The 22335-nt window shown below is 38.3% G+C and overlaps 1 pseudogene; it reads right to left on the bottom strand.

Moving 5' to 3' along the window:
* Positions 1-331: 331 nt before the first annotated feature.
* Positions 332-1700, bottom strand: LOC112922816 (tumor susceptibility gene 101 protein pseudogene; annotated as a pseudogene).
* Between the last annotated feature and the right edge of the window lie 20635 nt (positions 1701-22335).

The raw sequence follows: 22335 nt of genomic DNA, 5'->3' as shown, positions 1-22335 counted from the left end.
TCCATTTATGATAAAAACTCTAAATGGAGTGAGTATAGCAGGTGAATCTGAACATTTTTAAACATTTATTTATTTAGTTATTTTATGCAACAAATTTTATTTAACATATCAGTCCCAACATTCAGCACAAAAGGTTTACAGAGGATAGAAAGTACATTAATAAAAGCCAGTCTTTACCAAAAGAAATCAGAAAATATACTATTGTTTCAAGATATATTACACTTAAATGATAAACTGCCATAACATATTCTGGGCACCTACTGATATGAGAAAGAAAGAGAAGGAAAGAATGCTTGAAGAAGAGCTCAATCTCCAGCTAATATCAGAGAAGTCAGCAGAGGTCACAGAGATTAGCAGTCTTTCTTGCTTTTTGCATTAGTGCCCCCAGCTGGAACTGTTTATGGGACAGAAGATGTACAAGCTTCAGGAAGACACCCAAACCTATTACTCCCCACCTCAAGGCTTCTCCCAGGTAAAAGATAGTGTCTTCAATAGCATTTTCTTCTGCATACAGATTTAGGATCTGTTTGTATAGTGGGACTGTCAGAATGATAACTTCATCAGTGTCATTGTTTTCAGACTGATTTTCTCCAGGACAGAACTGAGTTCTTCATTCTTCTTTCTCAAAAGTTCTATGTTTTTATCGACCTCAGCTACTTCTTGATCTAAACGGATAACCATCTCTTCCAGTTTCTGGTCACCTTTCTTTAGGTCTTCCTCTGTTTGTTTCAAGGCATTGAGCCCTGCCTGGGCATGATCCATTTCCTCCTTCTTCTGCCATCTCAGCTTGTCACTAACCACTGAGATGAGAGAGGCTCGAATGGTGACCTCACCAATGGTGTCATCCCTATTGGGACTGACAGTGGCCACGGGAGCTGGGAAGGGTATTGAGAACCTGTGGCAGGATACTGACCAGAGGTGGGTAAGGACAGCCTGGATAACCACTGGGGTTGCGAGGATTTCTGGATGGATATGCAGATATTCCACTTGGCATGCTTGGCATATAGGAAGTATTGGGTTGCCCCTTTGCCTGGTATAGTGGATAAGATGCCAAAATAGTGAGACAAGAGAAGACTGGAGGTTTATTTCCAAACACCACAATCATGACCTGAATAAACAAGTCTGGCTGTGGTGTTTCCATTTATGTAGAGAAGGAAGATATATCTTCTCATTTGCATCAGCATGCTTTCCTGTTTTATTTTTAAAGGATTTATTTATTTATTTATTATTTATTTATTTATTTATGAGAGACATAGAGAGAAAGGCAGAGACACAGGCAGAGGGAGAAGCAGGTTCCGTGTGGGGAGCCTGATGTGGGACTTGATCCCAGGACTTGAGGATCACGCCCTGAGCCAAAGGCAGATGCTCAACCACTGAGCCACCCAGGTGTCCTGCTTTCCTGTTTTAATAGTCATTGAACTAGTAGGTTTAATGAAACAGATAGGGGGATTATATATGAGCATGTGTCCCACAGCCTGAGGCATATTGGAATATTATATATATATTACTTTATAAGGCACAAGAATTGTTTCACTAAGGTTCATTAGTTCCCTGGAACTGCCATCATTAAAAACATATGAATCCAATACAGGTGTGAGATCTTTGTATAAAGCAATAACATGGACAATTTCACATATGGTTAGGTCTCTGTATTTGTACTTAGACACCATTTTCTTGAGCTGGCTCTCTGACATTGCCATGGTGTCTGCCTCATGACTCCTGTCCCCGCAGGGCAGGTGTGTCTGAATATATCAAAGTACTTAAATGACAAGTCCACAACTAACACCATACTCAATGGTAAATAACTTAGAGCTTTATCCCTGAGATCAGGAATAAGACAAAAATGTTCGCCTTCCCCACTTTTATTCAACATAGTACTGAGAGTCCTAGCCACAGCAATCAGACAAGAAAAAGAAATAAAAGGCGTCCAAATTGTAAAGAAGAAGTAAAATTTTTACTATTTGCAGATGACATGATACTATATATAGAAAACCCTAAAGTCTCCACCAAAAAACTACCAGAGCTGATAAATGAATTCAGTGAAGTCACAGGATACAAAATCAATGCACAAAAATCCATTGCATTTCTATATACTACTAATGAAGCAGCAGAAAGAGAAATCAAGAAACAATCCCTTTATAATTGCACCAAAAATAATAATATATCTAGAAATGAACTTAACCAAGGAGGTGAAAGACTTGTAGTCTGAAAACTATGAAACACTGATGAAAGAAATTGAAGATGACACAGACAAATGGAGAGAGATTTCATGTCCATGAATTGGGAGAATGCATATTGTTAAAATGTCCACACTACTCAAAGCAATCTATAGATTTAATGCATTCCCTATCAAAATACCAGTAGTATTTTTCACAGAACTAGAACAATCCTAAAATTTGTATGAACTACATAAGACTATGAATCACTAAAGCAATCCTGAAAACGAAAAACAAAGATAGAGGCATCACGATGTCAGATTTCAAGTTATCCTAAGTTGTAGTAATCAAATCAGTGGTACTGGCACTAAAATAGACAGGTTAATACAACAGAACAGAGAGCCCAGAAATAAACCCATGATGTTTTGGTCAATTAATCTTTGACAAAGGAGACAAGAATATGCAATGAGAAAAAAACAAGTCTTTTCAACAAATAATGTTGAGATAATTATACAGCTGCATACAAAAGAATGAAACTGGGCCCTTTCTTACACCACACACAAAAATAAACTCAAAATGGATTAAAGACCTAAATATGAGACCTGAAACCATAAAAATCCTAGAAGAGAACAATGGTGGTATTTTCTCTGACATGGACCGTGACATCTTTCTAGATATGTCACCCGAGGCAAGGGAGACAAAAGCAAAAATGAATTATTGGACTACATCAAAATGAAAAGCTTTTTGCACAGCAAAGGAAGCAATCAACAAAACCAAACGACACTCTACCAAATGGGAGGAGATATTTGTAAATGCCATATCCAATAAACAGTTAGTACCCAAAATATATAAAGAAGTGATACAACGCATACCCAAAAAACAAATAACCCGATTAAAAAGTGAGCAGAAGACATGAACAGGCATTTCATCAAAGAAGACATGCATATGGCCAAAAAACACAGAAAGGGAGCACAACACTTCATCAGGGAAATGCAAATCAAAACCATAATGAGATATCATCTCATACCAATCAGAATGGCTAAACTAAAAACCACAAGAAACAACAAGTGCTGCTAAGGATGTGGAGAAAAAGGAATCCTTTTGCACTCTTGTTAGGAACACAAACTGGTACAGTTACTGAAAAGCAGTATGGAGTTTCCTCAAAAATTTAAACAAATAAAAATAATAAATTCAAAATTTAAAATAGAACTATCATATGATCCAGTGAATGCACTACTGGGTATTTAACCAAAGAACATGAAAACTCTAATTAGAAAGAATATATGCTCCCCTATGTTTATTAGAGCATTATTTACAATAGCTAAATTATGGAAAGAGCCCAAATGTCCATCAATAGATGAATCAAAAAAGAAGATGTGAGATTTTGTGTATATATATTTATGTGTATACATATTACACATATATATTATTGAGCCATTAAAAAGAATGAAATCCTACCATTTGCAACAACGTGGATGAATGTACAGATTATAATGCAAAGCAAAATAAGCTAGTCAGAGAATGACAAATACCAAATGATTTCACTCATATGTGGAATTTAAGAAACAAAACAATTGAACAAAGGAAAAAAAAGAGACAAAGGAAAAAAAAAACAGATTCTTAACTATAGGGAAAGAACAGATATTTACCAGAAGGAAATGGGTAGGGGATGGGTGAATTAGGTGAAGGGGACCAAGAATACCCTTATCTGGATAAGCACTGAGTTATATATGGAAGTGCTGGATCACTATATTGTACACACGGAATTAATATAAGACTGTATGTTAATCACGCTGGAATTAAAATATAAGCAAGCAAACAAAACATAGCTATGATCTTACCATTGAGAGGCAATTGGACAATCCTGTGTTCCTGTTCTATTATTTTTATATGGCTTTTCAAAATTTAAGTATGTTTGTCCGGACTTTTGCCTTTATATATATATATATATATATATATATATATATATATATATATATATATTCTGTAGATTTTCCACCACGTGTTATATAGTCGTTGCATTATTTTACTCAAGCTGTCGTAACAAAGTACCACAAACTGGTGGCTTAGACAACATAATTTTTTTGTCTTACTGTCTGAAGTCTGGAAGTTGGAGATCAAGGTTCCCCCTAGGTTTTGGTGGTTTTCTGGCCATGTTTAGCATTATTTGGCTTGTGGACGCATAACCCACTCCTTGCCTTTATGTCCACATGGCGTTCTCACTGAGTGTGTCTCTCAGTGCTCAAATGTCTCTGTTTTATAAGGACACCAGTGATATTGAATTAGGGCCCACCCTTATAAAATCATTTTAATTTAATTCTCCCTGGAAAGACATTTATGTTCTGAGATACTGAGGGTTAGGACACCCACATATCTTTTTGGGAGTACACAAGTCATTATTTTTATCATTTCTGAAACTATTTGAGAATCTCAATTTGAATGACTGAATAACATTTTTTTATTGCTAAGATAAAGCATGCTTTATTTAAACATTACTCTTTGTTGGACACTTATTTGTTTAACCTTTTTCAGCTTATAATAGTGCTATGACCATGCTTATGCCAAAAATATTTTGTGTGTCTGAGTCTATATATATTTAAAGTTCTAAGAATAGAAACACGTAGTATGAAAGTATGGATATGTTTAAGGCTTTTGCTATTAATTGGCTAATTTGTCCCATAATATATCCCATTAAACTAGTGCCAAATCTGGTAGACAAATATTGAAACTCAGTGTTGCTTTAATATATACATGAACCCATTTCACTTATAATGAACGTTTCACCTATAATGAGGTTGAATATTTTTTATATTATTGTTCTCTTTTATATTGACTACTCAATTGCTCTGACCTTTTTTCTATATGGGTATGATAGTCACTTCTCTGCTGGTTTACAGGAGGAAGTTTCTCTCTCTCTCTCTCTATATATGATAGATATAGATATAGATATAGATATCATTTTCATATAGAGAGAGCTTATTTTAATTGCCATGTTAGGTTATATAATATAAAATCAATTTGCAATTGCTTAAAAATAGGTATAGGTTCATCTTTTCATCAATAAAATTATGGTCCCTAAAAAAAATCCAAAATGCATAATTTACAGGAAATATTTAAGATTTTACATTCGGATAGGAGATATAATTCTAGTTATCCAGCTGCTGCAGAAGACTTAAACGCAATGAAAGTTAATTATAACTTTTCTCTGACACAGAAAGGTGAAGTGACTTTCCAATGTCGCAAAACTAGAGAATAGCAGAAGTGGGAATAGAATTCAGGTCTACTGAATCCCAGTGCAATACTTTAGTAAGCAATCAACTATGATTTGTTGTGAAATAATAATTGCTAATTACTTTGGGTATTCCTTTCATCCTTAAAATATCTAATAATGCTCACAAGTTCATAAAGTGTATCCAATGGGCAACAATGACTTATGAGAGGATTTTTCTTCAATATTATGCCAAATGAACTTTTTAAATTTGCAGGTTTCAATAATAGTTTCAACTGAATTCTCTAATGGCAGGTGTCGCCTTCCTTTCTAGAGGTGGGGATAGGAGTCTACAGGGTCTCTCTACCAAAGATGCAGAATGCTAATGTTTATTGTGTTCCTACTGTGTGTCGGATATTTACTGTGGTATTTGATTGATTCCCCATAAAATACAAAGAGGTAAAAGTTTTCCTGATTAGAAGCCAAAGTCGAGATGGCCCCAAGTCAAGCAGGTCAAATAGAAGAGCCAAACTTTGAACTTAGTTCAAACTTCAAAGACCCCATTCTTTCCATGAAACTACAGTCTTTCCACACTCTACAAAAGAGCACATAGTAGGATCTCTTCTATCTTGAATAGTCATAGAAGAAAGCAGAGACAGGAACACAGATGGTGTAATTCTGTGGTGGATTCTGTGCAGTACTTTTTTTTTTTTTTTTTTTTTAAGAATTAGACTGGAAGCAAGGACTAAAAGAGTAAAGTAACATTTTTTGAAGGTATTATTCAACCCTCACATTCACAACTTTATTATGGCTATTTTATTGGTGAGGGCATTAAGTTTCAAAGAAGTTAAATAAATTGTCCAAGATCATAAAGCCAGTTGGTGGTAGAAACAGGACTGAAAGGACATATGTCTGACCCCACTGAGAACTCTCCTTCACTAACTCTTTGATATCTCTTCCATTGTGAGGCTAGTTTCTTGTTTTTAGTTTTTTGTTTTTGTATTTGTTTTTGTTTCAAGTTGAAGACGACATAAGGAAGACTGATAGGAGCTACATCTGATTACTAGGTGCTTATATGATTTCACCTACTCATCAGTGCTGTTATTGCATAGTTTGTAAAATAAGTTTAGCTTTTTTTTTGAATTTTTAAAATGTGTATTTATTAGAAGATAGAGTTCAGAGTACATGAACAACTATAATTAGTCCATGATAAATTTCAGAGACAAGCTTAATTGTGGTATTATCCACATAATATTTGAGTTTTATTTCTTTTAAACCTCTTGGCTAGTGCTATCCGTTATGGTAGTGGCACTTTGACATCAGTAAGCCTAAGATATATCTGAAAAGAAAAGATGCAGATACCTTGGTTCCAACTCACATATTTGGCTTAAATATCTGGGAAGGTCACTCATTATTTTTAACATGATTTTTAGCCCGGAAATAACAGACACTGTAGTACCCTGGAAGAACAAACACTAAAAAAAAATTCATAGGCTAAATTTTAAAATCAAATGGAAAGTTTTCAATGGAAAATCCTATTCTGTAAAACAGGTGTATATTAAGATGACCAGGCTTATTAAAAGTAATGGGGTTAGTTTCCTAGAGATAATAATTCAGAAGGTCCTGGAACTGGACATTAGTGGGTCATGCCTATTTACTGATACCAGGCTATTTTATATTATGTAAAAATTGGGAAAAAATTGGGAAAATGATGTTATAAATTATGTAGATAAAAAAATTACTCATGAGATGATTGGTGAAATGCTGTAGGAATTCTAATATGCTTCCACTGGATGGTTTTGGTAGAAGGAATGATATGTTGTAATCTACCTAGACACATCTGATTGATGATACCTGAAATCTGTTAAGAGTAAAACTGTATATAGTAACAGGAGGACTGTTAAATACAATGCATTCTTGGGGACTTGGTTTACCAAACGTTAGTAGGCCTTGTATCACCCATTTTCTACAGTAGATTCTTTATTTGGAGTGTTCACAGTCCCATCTCCCCAGAATTTTAAGATAGTCAATACAGGTACTCTTCATTGTCTGACTTCAATCTTCACACATCAACCATGGACATCAACACTAGGTAAATTAAAATAAATTGTGTATTAAATAATATAAGTACTTAAGAAAGAGTCTAAGATACGTTTTCTGGGCTGAGTCAGAACATCAGAGCCCACAGTATAGAGACTACATAACCTTAGAGCATCTTAAAAAAATTTGTACTGAAATCCATTTATAGGTTATACAATAGGGGCCGCACTGAGAGATGTCGCTAACTAGAAGTGTCACTAAGCAGTACACTATTGACTTTTAAGTATGGTGATGAGAATGTTGTTCACTAAACAAAGTATTGTTATAAAGAAACACAGGGATTTCTTGGCTCTGGAGTATTAGAATCAAAAGTAGTTACTCTTGGGGCACCAGGGTGGCTCAGTTGGTTAAGTGTCTGATTCTTGATATTGGCTCAGGTCATGATCTCACAGTCATGGGATCAAGTCCTGCCTTGGGCTCTGTGCTGGGCATGGATCCAACTTGTGATTCTTTCCCTCTCTCTCCCCCTCATGTCACATGCTTTCTCTCCTTCTCTCTCTCTTAAAATAAATAAATAAATATTTTAAAAAATAGAATAGTTATTCTTGACCCAAATATTTTCATTTTATGGACACTGAAAATCATTAAGTGATTGGGTTTCCCACTTGGAATTAGTTTCCAGGAAGGCAGAATGAAAGTTATGACCCATCTTTTTTTTGAAGATTTTATTTATTCATTAGAGACACGGAGACAGAGAGAGGCAGAGACACAGGCAGAGGGACAAGCAGGCTCCATGCAGGGAGCCTAATGCAGGACTCGATCCCATGATCCCAGGATCACACCCTGAGCTGAAGGCAGATGCTCAACTGCTGAGCCACCCAGGTGCCCTGATATTAGAGACTTTTTTAAAGAAAACAATATATTTACCATGATTCTATATAGGTTTCAATATACTGTTTCTAACATGAATATATGTATTTTAAATGTGTGTCTTCATTTTCTTCATCACTTTTTAAGAAAATAACTTAACCATTAAGAATAGCTGTGTTGTCTACATTCTCATAAATATGCCAGTAAATAATTTATAGCCACTCTTTTCATTGCTTACTTCAGAAAACCAATGATAGAGCTCTGTTGAGAGAGGTGACCCCTACATCTTTACAAGTACAGGCCATATCTTCTGGATATTGCCAGATCAGTATTCTTCATGGTGGTGTGGAGGGAGGGTTAAGTTTAAATGATTTTAAAGTAGGAGAAAATTAATAAAGGAATCTATAATGAGTAGGTGCGTACCATGATAATTAAGTATTTGCATAGTTGACAGCAACCCTTATTTTTTTTTTTTTAAATTAACTTTTATTGGTGTTCAATTTACCAACATACAGAAAAACACCCAGTGCTCATCCCGTCAAGTGTGCACCTCAGTGCCCATCACCCATTCCCCTCCAACACCCGCCCTCCTCCCCTTCAACCACCCCTAGTTCGTTTCCCCGAGTTAGGAGTCTTTATGTTCCGTCTCCCTTCCTGATATTTCCCAACATTTCTTTTCCCTTCCTTTATATTCCCTTTCACTATTATTCATATTCCCCAAATGAATGAGAACATACACTGTTTGTCCTTCTCCAATTGACTTATTTCACTCAGCATAATACCCTCCAGTTCCATCCACGTTGAAGCAAATGGTGGGTATTTGTTGTTTCTAATCGCTGAGTAATATTCCATTGTATACATAAACCACATCTTCTTTATCCATTCATCTTTCGATGGACACCGAGGCTCCTTCCACAGTTTGGCTATTGTGGACATTGCTGATAGAAACATCGGGGTGCAGGTGTCCCGACGTTTCATTGCATCTGAATCTTTAGGGTAAATCCCCAACAGTGCAATTGCTGGGTCGTAGGGCAGGTCTATTTTTAAATCTTTGAGGAACCTCCACACAGTTTTCCAGAGTGGCTGCACCAGTTCACATTCCCACCAACAGTGTAAGAGGGTTCCCTTTTCTCCGCATCCTCTCCAACATTTGTTGTTTCCTGCCTTGTTAATTTTCCCCATTCTCACTGGTGTGAGGTGGTATCTCATTGTGGTTTTGATTTGTATTTCCCTGATGGCAAGTGATGCGGAGCATTTTCTCATGTGCTTGTTGGCCATGTCCATGTCTTCCTCTGTGAGATTTCTCTTCATGTCTTTTGCCCATTTCATGATTGGATTGTTTGTTTCTTTGGTGTTGAGTTTAATAAGTTCTTTATAGATTTTGGAAACTAGCCCTTTATCTGATATGTCATTTGCAAATATCTTCTCCCATTCTGTAGGTTGTCTTTTAGTTTTGTTGACTGTATCCTTTGCTGTGCAAAAGCTTCTTATCTTGATGAAGTCCCAATAGTTCATTTTTGCTTTTGTTTCTTTTGCCTTCGTGGATGTATCTTGCAAGAAGTTACTGTGGCCAAGTTCAAAAAGGGTGTGGCCTGTGTTCTCCTCTAGGATTTTGATGGAATCTTGTCTCACATTTAGATCTCTCATCCATTTTGAGTTTATCTTTGTGTATGGTGAAAGAGAGTGGTCCAGTTTCATTCTTCTGCATGTGGATGTCCAATTTTCCCAGCACCATTTATTGAAGAGACTGTCTTTCTTCCAATGGATAGTCTTTCCTCCTTTATCGAATATTAGATGACCATACATTTCAGGGTCCACTTCTGGGTTCTCTATTCTGTTCCATTGATCTATGTGTCTGTTTTTGTGCCAGTACCACACTGTCTTGATGACCACAGCTTTGTAGTACAACCTGAAATCTGGCATTGTGATGCCCCCAGCTATGGTTTTCTTTTTTAAAATTCCCCTGGCTATTCGGGGTCTTTTCTGATTCCACACAAATCTTAAAATAATTTGTTCTAACTCTCTGAAGAAAGTCCATGGTATTTTGATAGGGATTGCATTAAACGTATAAATTGCCCTGGGTAACATTGACATTTTTACAATATTAATTCTGCCAATCCATGAGCATGGAATATTTTTCCATCTCTTTGTGTCTTCCTCAATTTCTTTCAGAAGTGTTCTATAGTTTTTAGGGTATAGATCTTTTACCTCTTTGGTTAGGTTTATTCCTAGGTATCTTATGCTTTTGGGTGCAATTGTAAATGGGATTGACTCCTTAATTTCTCTTTCTTCAGTCTCATTGTTAGTGTATAGAAATGCCATTGATTTCTGGGCATTGATTTTGTATCCTGCCACGCTACCAAATTGCTGTATGAGTTCTAGCAATCTTGGGGTGGAGGCTTTTGGGTTTTCTATGTAGAGTATCATGTCATCGGCGAAGAGGGAGAGTTTGACTTCTTCTTTGCCAATTTGAATGCCTTTAATGTCTTTTTGTTGTCTGATTGCTGAGGCGAGGACTTCCAGAACTATGTTGAACAGCAGTGGTGAGAGTGGACATCCCTGTCTTGTTCCTGATCTTAGGGGAAAGGCTCCCAGTGCTTCCCCATTGAGAATGATATTTGCTGTGGGCTTTTCGTAGATGGCTTTTAAGATGTCGAGGAAAGTTCCCTCTATCCCAACACTCTGAAGGGTTTTGATCAGGAATGGATGCTGTATTTTGTCAAATGCTTTCTCTGCATCTAATGAGAGTATCATATGGTTCTTGGTTTTTCTCTTGCTGATATGATGAATCACATTGATGGTTTTACGAGTGTTGAACCAGCCTTGTGTCCCAGGGATAAATCCTACTTGGTCATGGTGAATAATTTTCTTAATGTGTTGTTGGATCCTATTGGCTAGTATCTTGTTGAGAATTTTTGCATCCATGTTCATCAGGGATATTGGTCTGTAATTCTCCTTTTTGGTGGGGTCTTTGTCTGGTTTCGGAATTAAGGTGATGCTGGCCTCATAGAACGAATTTGGAAGTACTCCATCTCTTTCTATCTTTCCAAACAGCTTTAGTAGAATAGGTATGATTTCTTCTTTAAACGTTTGATAGAATTCCCCTGGGAAGCCATCTGGCCCTGGACTCTTGTGTCTTGGGAGGTTTTTGATGACTGCTTCAATTTCCTCCCTGGTTATTGGCCTGTTCAGGTTTTCTATTTCTTCCTGCTCCAGTTTTGGTAGTTTGTGGCTTTCCAGGAATGCGTCCATTTCTTCTAGATTTCCTAATTTATTGGCGTACAGCAGTTCATAATATGTTTTTAAGATCGTTTGTATTTCCTTGGTGTTGGTAGTGATGTCCCCTTTCTCATTCATGATTTTATTAATTTGAGTCTTCTCTCTCTTCTAATTAATAAGGTTGGCTAATGGTTTATCTATCTTATTAATTCTTTCAAAGAACCAACTCCTGGTTCTGTTTATCTGTTCCACAGTTCTTTTGGTCTCGATATCATTGAGTTCTGCTCGAATTTTAATTAACTGTCTTCTTCTGCTGGGGGTGGGGTCTATTTGTTGCTTTTTCTCTAGTTCCTTTATGTGTAAGGTGAGCTTTTGAATTTGAGATCTTTCCAGTTTTTGAATGGATGCTTGTATTGCGATGTATTTCCCCCTCAGGACTGCTTTTGCTGCATCCCAAAGATTTTGAACGGTTGTATCTTCATTCTCATTAGTTTCCATGAATCTTTTTAATTCTTCCTTAATTTCCTGGTTGACCTTTTCATCTTTTAGCAGGATGGTCCTTAACCTCCACGTGTTTGTGGTCCTTCCATACTTCTTGTTGTGATTAAGTTCTAATTTCAAGGCATTATGGTCTGAGAATATACAGGGGACTATCCCGATCTTTTGGTATCGGTTCAGACCCGATTTGTGACCCAGTATGTGGTCTATTCTGGAGAAAGTTCCATGTGCACTTGAGAAGAATGTGTATTCAGTTGAGTTTGGATGTAAAGTTCTGTAGATATCTGTGAAATCCATCTGGTCCAGTGTATCATTTAAAGCTCTCGTTTCTTTGGAGATGTTGTGCTTAGAAGACCTATCCAGGGTAGAAAGAGCTAGATTGAAGTCACCAAGTATAAGTGTATTATTATCAAGGTATTTCTTGAGTTTGGTTATTAATTGGTTTAAATATTTGGCAGCTCCCACATTCGGGGCATATATATTGAGGAGTGTTAAGTCCTCTTGTTGGATAGATCCTTTGAGTATGAGATAGTGTCCCTCTTCATCTCTCACTATAGTCTTCGGGGTAAATTTTAATTTATCTGATATAAGGATGGCAACCCCTGCTTTCTTTTGAGGACCATTTGAATGGTAAATGGTTCTCCAACCTTTTATTTTCAGGTTGTAGGTGTCCTTCTGTCTAAAATGAGTCTCTTGTAGACAGCAAATAGATGGGTCCTGCTTTTTTATCCAGTCTGAAACCCTGCGCCTTTTGATGGGGTCATTAAGCCCGTTCACATTCAGAGTTACTATTGATAGATATGAGTTTAGTGTCATCATATCTATTCAGTCCTTGTTTTTGTGGATTGTTCCACTGAACTTCTTCTTAAAGGGGAATTTTAAGAGTCCCCCTTAAAATTTCTTGCAGAGCTGGTTTGGAGGTTACATATTCTTTCAGTTCCTGCCTGTCTTGGAAGCTCTTTATCTCTCCTTCCATTTTGAATGAGAGCCTTGCTGGGTAAAGTATTCTTGGTTGCATGTTCTTTTCATTTAGGACCCTGAATATATCCTGCCAGCCCTTTCTGGCCTGCCAGGTCTCTGTGGAGAGGTCTGCTGTTACCCTAATATTCCTCCCCATAAAAGTCAGGGACTTTTTTTCTCTTGCTGCTTTAAGGATCTTCTCCTTATCTTTGGAATTTGCAAGCTTCACTATTAAATGTCGAGGTGTTGAACGGTTTTTGTTGATTTTAGGGGGGGATCTCTCTATTTCCTGGATCTGAATGCCTGTTTCCCTTCCCAGATTCGGAAAGTTTTCAGCTAGGATTTGTTCAAATACATATTCTGGCCCTCTGTCCCTTTCGGCGCCCTCAGGAACCCCAATTAAACGTAGGTTTTTCTTCCTCAGGCTATCATTTATTTCCCTTAATCTATCCTCATGGTCTTTTAATTGCCTGTCTCTTTTTTCCTCAGTTTCCCTCTTTGCCATCAACTTGTCTTCTATGTCACTCACTCGTTCTTCCACCTCGTCAAGCCTCGTCGTTAGGACTTCTAGCTTGGATTGCATCTCATTTAATTGATTTTTAATTTCTGCCTGATTGGATCTAAATTCTGCAGTCATGAAGTCTCTTGAGTCCTTTATGGTTTTTTCTAGAGCCACCAGTAGCTGTAAAATAGTGCTTCTGAATTGGCTTTCTGACATTGAATTGTAATCCATATTTTGTAACTCTGTGGGAGAGTGGGCTGTTTCTGATTCTTTTTTTTGAGGTGAGGTTTTCCTTCTAGGCATTTTGCTCAGTGCAGAGTGGCCAAAAACAAGTTGTATTGGGAAAAGGAGAAAAAGAGAGAGAAGGAAATAAAAGAGAAAAAGAAAAAAGAGAAAGAAGAAAAAATAAGGGATAAAGAGAAGAAAAAGAAAGAAAAAGAAAGAAAGGAGAAAAAAGAAAAAAAGGGGGGGTGGGGGAAGCAATCAGAAATCAAGAAGAAAGAGAGAAAAAAAAAAGCACAAAACAAAACAAAAACAAAAAAAACAAAAACAAAAACAAAAAAACAAAAAACAAAAAAAAACCACGGGGGAGTATCTTCTGATTCTGTGTACTTTAAGTCCCTTGACTTCCCTTGGAACTGGTCCGAGTCGCTGGTCTTCTGGGGGAGGGGCCTGCTGTGCTGACTCTCAGGTGTTAGCACTTGGGGGAGCTGCTCTGCCCCTGCCTGGTGCAGGGCTCAGTGGGGGTTGTTCACCCCGTGAGGCCCCGAGAGGAAGCCACAGTGGCCGGGGCTGTTGGATTCGCGCTCCTGGCGGTGCAGCCCCCTCCGCGGAGCCGCCGCCCGAGCCCCTCCGAGCTGTTATCGGAGCCGCGCCGCCCCCTCTGCGGAGCTTCTTCCTCCGCCGAGCCACCGCCGCTGAGCTGTTCCCGGAGCCGCCCGAGCCCCTCCGAGCTGTTCCCGGAGCCGCGCAGCCCCCTCCGCGGAGCCGCCGCCCGAGCCCCTCCGAGCTGCTCCGGGTCCCGCCGAGCGCTGCAGCCCTTAGGGAGCTCGGCGCACTCTCCCGGGGCGCAGTTCCTCTGTTACTGTCCCAGGGAGCCCGAGGGCATCCCCGCCCTCCTGGGGATCCTGCTCCAATTCCCCGGGAGGCCTTTCCCCCGGGAAGGTCGGTGCAGCTCCTGCTCCTCCGGGCCGGGGCTCTCCTGTCCTGGGGACACTCGCCCCGGCCTCAGCCCGGCTCCTCGCGGGGCCCCTCCCCCTTGGAGGCCTTTTGTGTCTTTATTTCTTTTTCCCCGTCTTCCTACCTTGATAGAAGCGCGAACTCTTCTCACTGTAGCGTTCCAGCTGGTCTCTCTTTAAATCTCAGGCTGAATTCGTAGATTTTCAGGATGATTTGAATGTTTTCTAGGTAATTTGTTGAGGACAAGTGACTTGGAGACCCTGCTCCTCCGCCATCTTGCCCCTCCCCTTCGACAGCAACCCTTATTAAGCAATGTGCCAAATGCCAGGCTATTTCACGTAATGGATATAGGGGAAGAAGTCACACACACCAGAGTAATGGAACACATTAAGTGGTGTCCTTTGTGCGGGCTGTGGTGACTAATACCCATGGCTTTACAAACTCCCTGATGTTACATTGTTTGGTCCTCTGGGACTAACCTGCCATTTTACCGTCCATCATTTCTTTTCTGCCATGGTGTGCAGGCTTTGAGGGATCTCAACAGAAGGTCACAGCCAGGGAAGTTTCCTTATCAAACACTTCTTTTCTTCTTGGCTGGGGCTTTGAATGATTTGAGTTTCAAGTTTATTATACTTCGTTTTAGTCAACATCCCAAGGAGACTGAGTGGAGGTCCTAGGACGTAGGCCTTCCATCATTGTGTAGGTTGGATGTGCTCCTGTGCATTTTCCGGTTCCCATTTCTATAAATAACGTCCTAAACATTTGCAGTAACACTTTTATGGTCTTTACCCTTATCTCTTCTTACTTTTAAGGTTCTTATTAAAGGAGGGAAAAAAAAGGGAAGGAAGGAAGCCTCTCTCAGTCTCTTCATTTTGGTGCCTATTGGCTAAGCAGATGGGCCGAGGTACTGTATTACCACTCTTAGAACTACATCCCAGGCTCCATCAAAGTTCTCCTCATTCAGGCTCTGCCATCAAAGTAGAGGTGGGTGACTGATAGTTAAATGGCATATCACCAGAGGCCAGGATATAGTGTTCTCACTACATAAAATGACTTTGACTGTTTTAAGCTGAACAAGCACAGCAAATTATCTTTTTTTCCCTCATTTTTATTTCGAAGGCAGTGTTTGACAACGGACCTTTACAAAGGGACACATTAAAACATCACCCCATCATCTCAGGTCTCGGTTGTCCAATGGTGAAATTGAAAGAGTGCACATACAGGGAGAGGACACCGTGCCTTTTCCAGAAGAGACAAACCTGTAATCTTGTTGAAGGCACTCAATTACAGCTCTGTGATAGGGTAGTGGACATTAACACCAGGGCCGCTCTGAGCACCCCCAAGGTGCCAACACCTGGAAAGTCTTTTATCCTCTGCTTCATCATTTCTAGCGTGGTATTTTTAGACCTCACAAAGCTGGCATGCTGGGCATCTGTCCCTCCTACTTCACTATCTCCCTCCCTCTCTCATTTTGAGGCAGCAGGCGCTGGTGTAACAGCTGAATTGTAAGCTAGCTCTGGATAGACGTCTGCACTGTTTCTTTACCCCCCTGACGCAAGTATTCTGAGCCTGGCCAGAAGAAGACTCAGAGCAGAGGAGAAGGAGACCTTTGGTCATTTTGGGGACAGATTCCAAACTTTTTGGGTGTGGCACTCATTTAATCTGGGAGAAGAAACAATGCGATAAGCAAGTCCTTGATAAAACCCCATCACTTGCAATATGCCTAAAGCTTTTCTTTATTTGAACACAGGGAACCAGTGATACCTGTAGCAATAAATCATTTAAAAATATATCAAATATATAATTATGAGGCATGAATTGTGAAGTAAGGGCTTTGTGTTATTGGATTTTTAAAAATTATTCCTACCTTTGACAAATTTTTTATTCAATCCGTTTGAAAATTGCTGCTCTCAATCATGATCTATTTTCAACATTTTCATTAATATACATGCTAATTTCATGTCTAAGTCAAAGAATTGTGAAACCACATATCATCTGCAGTCTCCAAACAAACTACTGTCAGCATGTTTTTGTGAATAAAATTCTTATCAATCAGGATGCTTATTTCTTATGTAGTCCAAAAAAAGAATATCTAATATGAAAAATGTGGGATCTACTGCTTCTCATTACGAATTAATAATATGATTTTATGTTGGGTGTGTCTTTCATGAATATATATTATAACTTCCCCAATATGCTTTGGCCTGTGTAACTTGTAGTCACTTGATTATTTTGATAATCAAAGTCCTAATTGGTTTGTCCTTTCAGCATAAATCCGGGAATTTTTAATCCCATGATTTGCTCTGTGAGTCGTGGGCTGGTTCCTTTGCAGATCCATTGCTAATGCTTCCCCTGATCTGCTCTGTATGGCAGGGTGCTGACCCTATAACATTCTTAAGGTCCCTTGCCAACTGTTTCCAATTGAAGTCTATGCCACAAGAGGTTTTGGAGAGAGACGTCTCTGAGAGTGACTAAGTGTCTGCTGCAAGGCTGACTTCCATCAGGCAATTCCTCCCTGCACCATGCCAGCTCTCACCAAGCTGAAGCTGTTAGGTTCCAGATACTGTCTGGTAGCCCTAGTTCTTGGTCTCTACTAGAACCATGGCTTCTGTTGGCTCTGGAGGGTGGTAACAGCTTCCTGCTACTCCTCATCTCCTCACCTTTGCCTCACGATCCCATGCTTGAGTTTTAGCTAGGCCAACATCTTTTTTTTTTTTTTAATTGAAATATAATTGACATACAATGTTACATTGGTTTCAAGTACACAACGTATTGATTCAATAATTCTATACATTACTCACTGCTCATCACAGTAAGTATAGTCACCATCAGTGTTATTACAATATTATTGACTATATTTCCCATGCTCAATGGGAAATTTGTTTATTTTGTAACTGGAAATTTGTAGCATTAATTCATTAATTCATTAATTCATTCATTCATGAGAGACACACACAGAGAGGCAGAAACATAGGCAGAGGGAAACATAGGCAGGCTCCCTGTGGGGAACCCAATGAGGGTACTCGATCCCAGGACCCTGGGATCATAACCTGAGAAGGAGGAAGGCAGATGCTCAATCACTGAGCGACCCAGGTGCCCCAGAAGTTTGCAGCTTTTAATTCTCTTCATCTATTTCCCCCATTGCTCTACCCATTTTCCCTCTGGCAATCATCAGTTTGTTCTCAGAATTTAGGAGTCTATCTTTGTTTGTTTGCTTGTTTGCTTTTCTTTGTAGATTCCACATATAAACCAAATCATATGGTATTTGTATTTCCCTGTTGGACCTATTTCACTTGGCTTTGTACCCTCTAGGTCCATCCACATTGTAAATGGAAAGATTCCATTCTTTCATATGGCTGAGTAATATCCCATTGTGTACATACACCATATCTTCTTTATCCATTCATCTATTGATGGACACTTGCACAACAACCTCTTTTTAACAAATCTGTTTCATAGCATGGGAATGCTCTTCAAGAGAACCTGCCGTGGGGAGCATAACTGACTGACAACTTCAACCACTGCACCTTTGAATATACTATGGGTTTCACACCAAGACCACACTTATTCCAAGCTTAAGTTGATGACTATGAATGATGAGGTTACATGAACCAGGACATTAGTGTGTAAGACAGGATTCCTTTAATGGGTAGTCTTTGCTCTTGGGACTTCACGTCAGCCTATCTGAGACTTTCCCAGAATTGAATCTTTTCCTGTGCAGTCTTCCGTCTTTCCTTCTTTCCTCTCATAGTTGTAGACTTGCATTGTGACCTGACAGCCCTTCATCTACTCCTGTTCCTTTTCCCTTTCTTGTAATGTGTATTGTGAATCTGTAAGAAAGCAAATACAGAATTTTTCAAATGTACTTGTTCTCAGAAACCTACTTTTAGAAAACCTTCAGGGGATATCATCCTATGCAACATTCTTTGGGGACTAGTCATGTAATTTTTAAGCACAGTAATTTATCACCTTGAAAATTTCCTACTTCTTTTCTAATTAATCAAGCTATAGAAAGTGAAATTGCAGAGTTTACTGCAATTAAGGCAGGAAGGAGTTCTTGTTGAACTGATTTTTAGATGGCAGTATGGGGAGACGACTGAGCCTTGAAAAGGATGGGATGTGGTCAAGTCAAAAGAGAAAGAGGAAATGATTATATTGTAAGTGTCTTCAGTATGTCAGATTATATAGTAGGCTTCCCCTAATGGCAAGCTTTGTCTGGCCCTAAAACCTTTCCATGAAAGCTCTAAACCTAATTATTATCAAAATAAATCATTTGGTATTTTCAGTCTTGTGTTGATACTTTGATGAAAGAGTGTTATTTTCTATTTTCCGTGGAAAATTTTGTTGCTATCATCACTGTATCTTGATATGATTAATTTCTACATTATTATAATACCAAACAAAGTGGATTTAAGCATTTATTTTAGCTAAGTGGAAATAAATCAATTTTATCATGTATATCCTTTGGAAATGTGCTTTTTTGTTTCCCTTTTGCTTTCTCCTTTGGAAGCTGGTTATGAATTAAAGGCTGGTTATGAATTAAAAGCCTCTGGTTTTCTGAAGTATATCTAGGTAATAACCTCTCATTTTCTTGAATAATCTCCTTTTTGATTTCTTGTGACTTTCTTATCCTTATATATCTAAATTGAATTTTGTCTACAGACCTAGTAGAAGCTGACAATCTGATATTTATTTGTCTTTATTTATTAAGCAAGCACATGCTTAATAAATAGTGTGCCGCTTAAAGATCAGAGCACACTGAGGATACCGCTAAATAGCTGCTTGATTATAAAGAGTCAACAATCAAAACTAATGTTAAGCAAAAGCTCATGATTATTAAAATAGTTGTGCAAATAAAGAGCTTTCCTGCAAATAATTTATTGCCCCATGAGTTTTTTCGATTTTACTTATTTAAAAGTCACATAGAGGCCCCCAAAATGTCATTTATTTATTCTTTCATTCATTCAGCGGTAAAAAAAAAAAAAAAAAAGATTGAATACTTCTTTGATCTTCTATTGAACCACTAATTAGGGATACGATATTTATTTATTCACTAATTCATTTTTTTATTTACTATGGATCAAATTCCTACTATGTACAAGGCACCATAGTCAAGTGACTGTGGATATGTATGTGATAAATAAGAGCTAGCCTTGATGGCCCTGCCATTTACCCGATGGACTTTCCTGAAATGGACCATCTGTGTGGATCTCTGGATATTGTTGTGGAGTCCTATGACCATATTCTCTTTAACTTTCCAAATAACTCTCTTACTTCTAGGTTGACTACCTAGGCTCCCACAGGGAGCCTGCTTCTCCCTCTGCCTGTGTCTCTGCCTCTCTCTGTGTGTCTCTCATGAATAAATAAATAAATAAATAAATAAATAAATAAATAAATAAATCCTAAAAAAAATCAGCTCTGACTTGCTAAAGAGTTTCAAGGCAAATAGTACAATTATATTTCTCAAAAAACAACTTATTTTTCATCAGTGGAGCATTGGTCAGCACTTGTTCTTTGGATAATTTCCTAGATTGCCCCTTATGCCTGAACTCAGGCAATTTGCTAGAAAGTTCTCTAAGAATGTCACTAATTTAGCAGTTAGTAAATCCAATGAAGGGTCCTGTAGTGGAACAGACACTATCACAAGAATCAAACGAGGAAAAAAATATGATTCCGTGTGATTCCATTTCATCTAAAGAATGAGGATAATATCTGACCACACTATTTCATAGGGTCTGCAAGTATCAAAAGAGGTAATGTATGTGAAAGTTATTTGAAAAAATATACAATGAGCATCTGTAATGTGCTGGTCTTGTCCCAGATTGGGATCTCATTTAGTCCTTAAAACAAACCTGTGTAGTAGGTGGCAGAGGGAGAAATTCCCACCCAGCTCACATCTGGCACAGTTCATGATCCAACCTCAGTGTTTTGGTGTCACTGAAGCACCGTGTCCTTGGACCACAATGGAGTTTTAGGAGCAGGGACCTAAGTGGTATTTGATAACTGCGTTAGGCCTGTGTTTTCACTTCTGTTTCCTAGTGACTTCCATTGTAGAGGACAGGAGGAGAGGATATTTAACTTGTCAAGATTACTTGACAGTCTGATTTAAAGGTGTATAAAACAAGGCACACTCTTGGTACAGATAAAGTGAGAATAAAGCCACCAAATGGCAGTGACAGCACTTCAAATGGATTCTTTTTCTATAAAATGCCAATTATAAAACACAAATGAAAAAGTATGGGATGGCATGATATATTTGAAGTACATTTTCCCTTCTCTAAGAATTTAATTATTATCATTCTATTTAATAAGAACACTTCAAAAGGAGGCTTATTTCCTGCCAAACTGCAGGTAGGAGGGGTTCTGCTTCAAAACATTGGTTTTTTTTTTTTTGTTTTTTTTTTTAGTTAAAACTTATGAATAGGGATCCCTGGGTGGCGCAGCGGTTTGGCGCCTGCCTTTGGCCCAGGGCGCGATCCTGGAGACCCGGGATCGAATCCCACATCAGGCTCCCGGTGCATGGAGCCTGCTTCTCCCTCCGCCTGTGTCTCTGCCTCTCTCTCTCTCTCTGTGACTATCATAAATAAATAAAAAATTAAAAAAAAAATAAAACTTATGAATAGAGTAAGAGAGATTTCTTCAGTTCTGTAGAAGAATACTGCTGCTAGCTTAGGCTATACACAATACAGTCTTGTGCACATTTTAACAATCAGTGGCTTGTGTCTTTGTGAGCTCTTATAGTTAAATCATTTTCTTTGAAAGTTATTTCTAGTCATAGAGCCTCATCTGGCCTTGATGGTCATCATACTTTGCCCGGGCTTTCTTATCCCAGTGGTGGTCAAGAAAGGCATTGACACTGGTTTACATAAAGCATAAAAGGGCATAGAAAAAATAGAAATCTCGTGTGGGAAATAAATGCTTCCCTAGATGCCGTGAAGGAGTGTAGAAATGGAGGAAACATTGAGAAACAGACACATAGGAAATAAAATGAAATAAATATATGATGAGTAAACAATTTAACAGAAAGTTTACAGTAGCTTAGTGGGTTAAAGAAATAAAATTTGCTTCTTTTTCCATTGGAACATATCTCTTATTGGATTTGTGGTTCACCTTGGCTCCCTTTGCACCTGTTGGAAGCGTTAATTAAAGTATGAGCATTTTGTCAAGTTAAAGGGAAAAGAGCAACGGACAGATGGATGAACTCACTTTTAAAACAAGGATGTTAAAGTGCTAAGAGGTAGCATAGGTTGCAAAAGAATATGAATATGTGATTTGGAGGATTTAGGAAAGAATAACCTGGAGAGGGTCATAAATGGATAACTTAGTAGTGATACTTTTATTTGACCAATGCCTATTACCTATAACAAGGGTTTTTTTTTTTCCCCAGTGTATTATGGTGGTATCTTTGTAGATTTCCCTAGCAGTTGTCAAAATCCATGTAAAGTAGATTATCAGTATAAACTATCACTACCTTAAGACTAACGGAAATTACAAATGACTCTAAAAAGTATCACTTTTTCCACTGCATTATGCAGTGATTTAAAAGGCAGGTTTCAAGCATTAATTCGTTTTAATTTCTATGGGTTCTATCATATTGATCTACAACTGTGCAAAAATAGCATGTAGCCACTGAGGAATAAGAGGCAACAATAAAAAGCAAATCGTTTTGAGTCACGTAAGAAGAAACCTGGTATCATCGCGAT

This window comes from Vulpes vulpes, chromosome 16 (genome assembly GCF_048418805.1).
Source record: "Vulpes vulpes isolate BD-2025 chromosome 16, VulVul3, whole genome shotgun sequence".
Lineage (NCBI taxonomy): Eukaryota > Metazoa > Chordata > Mammalia > Carnivora > Canidae > Vulpes > Vulpes vulpes.
The sequence above is the reverse complement of the archived record's forward strand: the minus strand, read 5'-3'. Positions and strand labels throughout refer to the sequence as shown.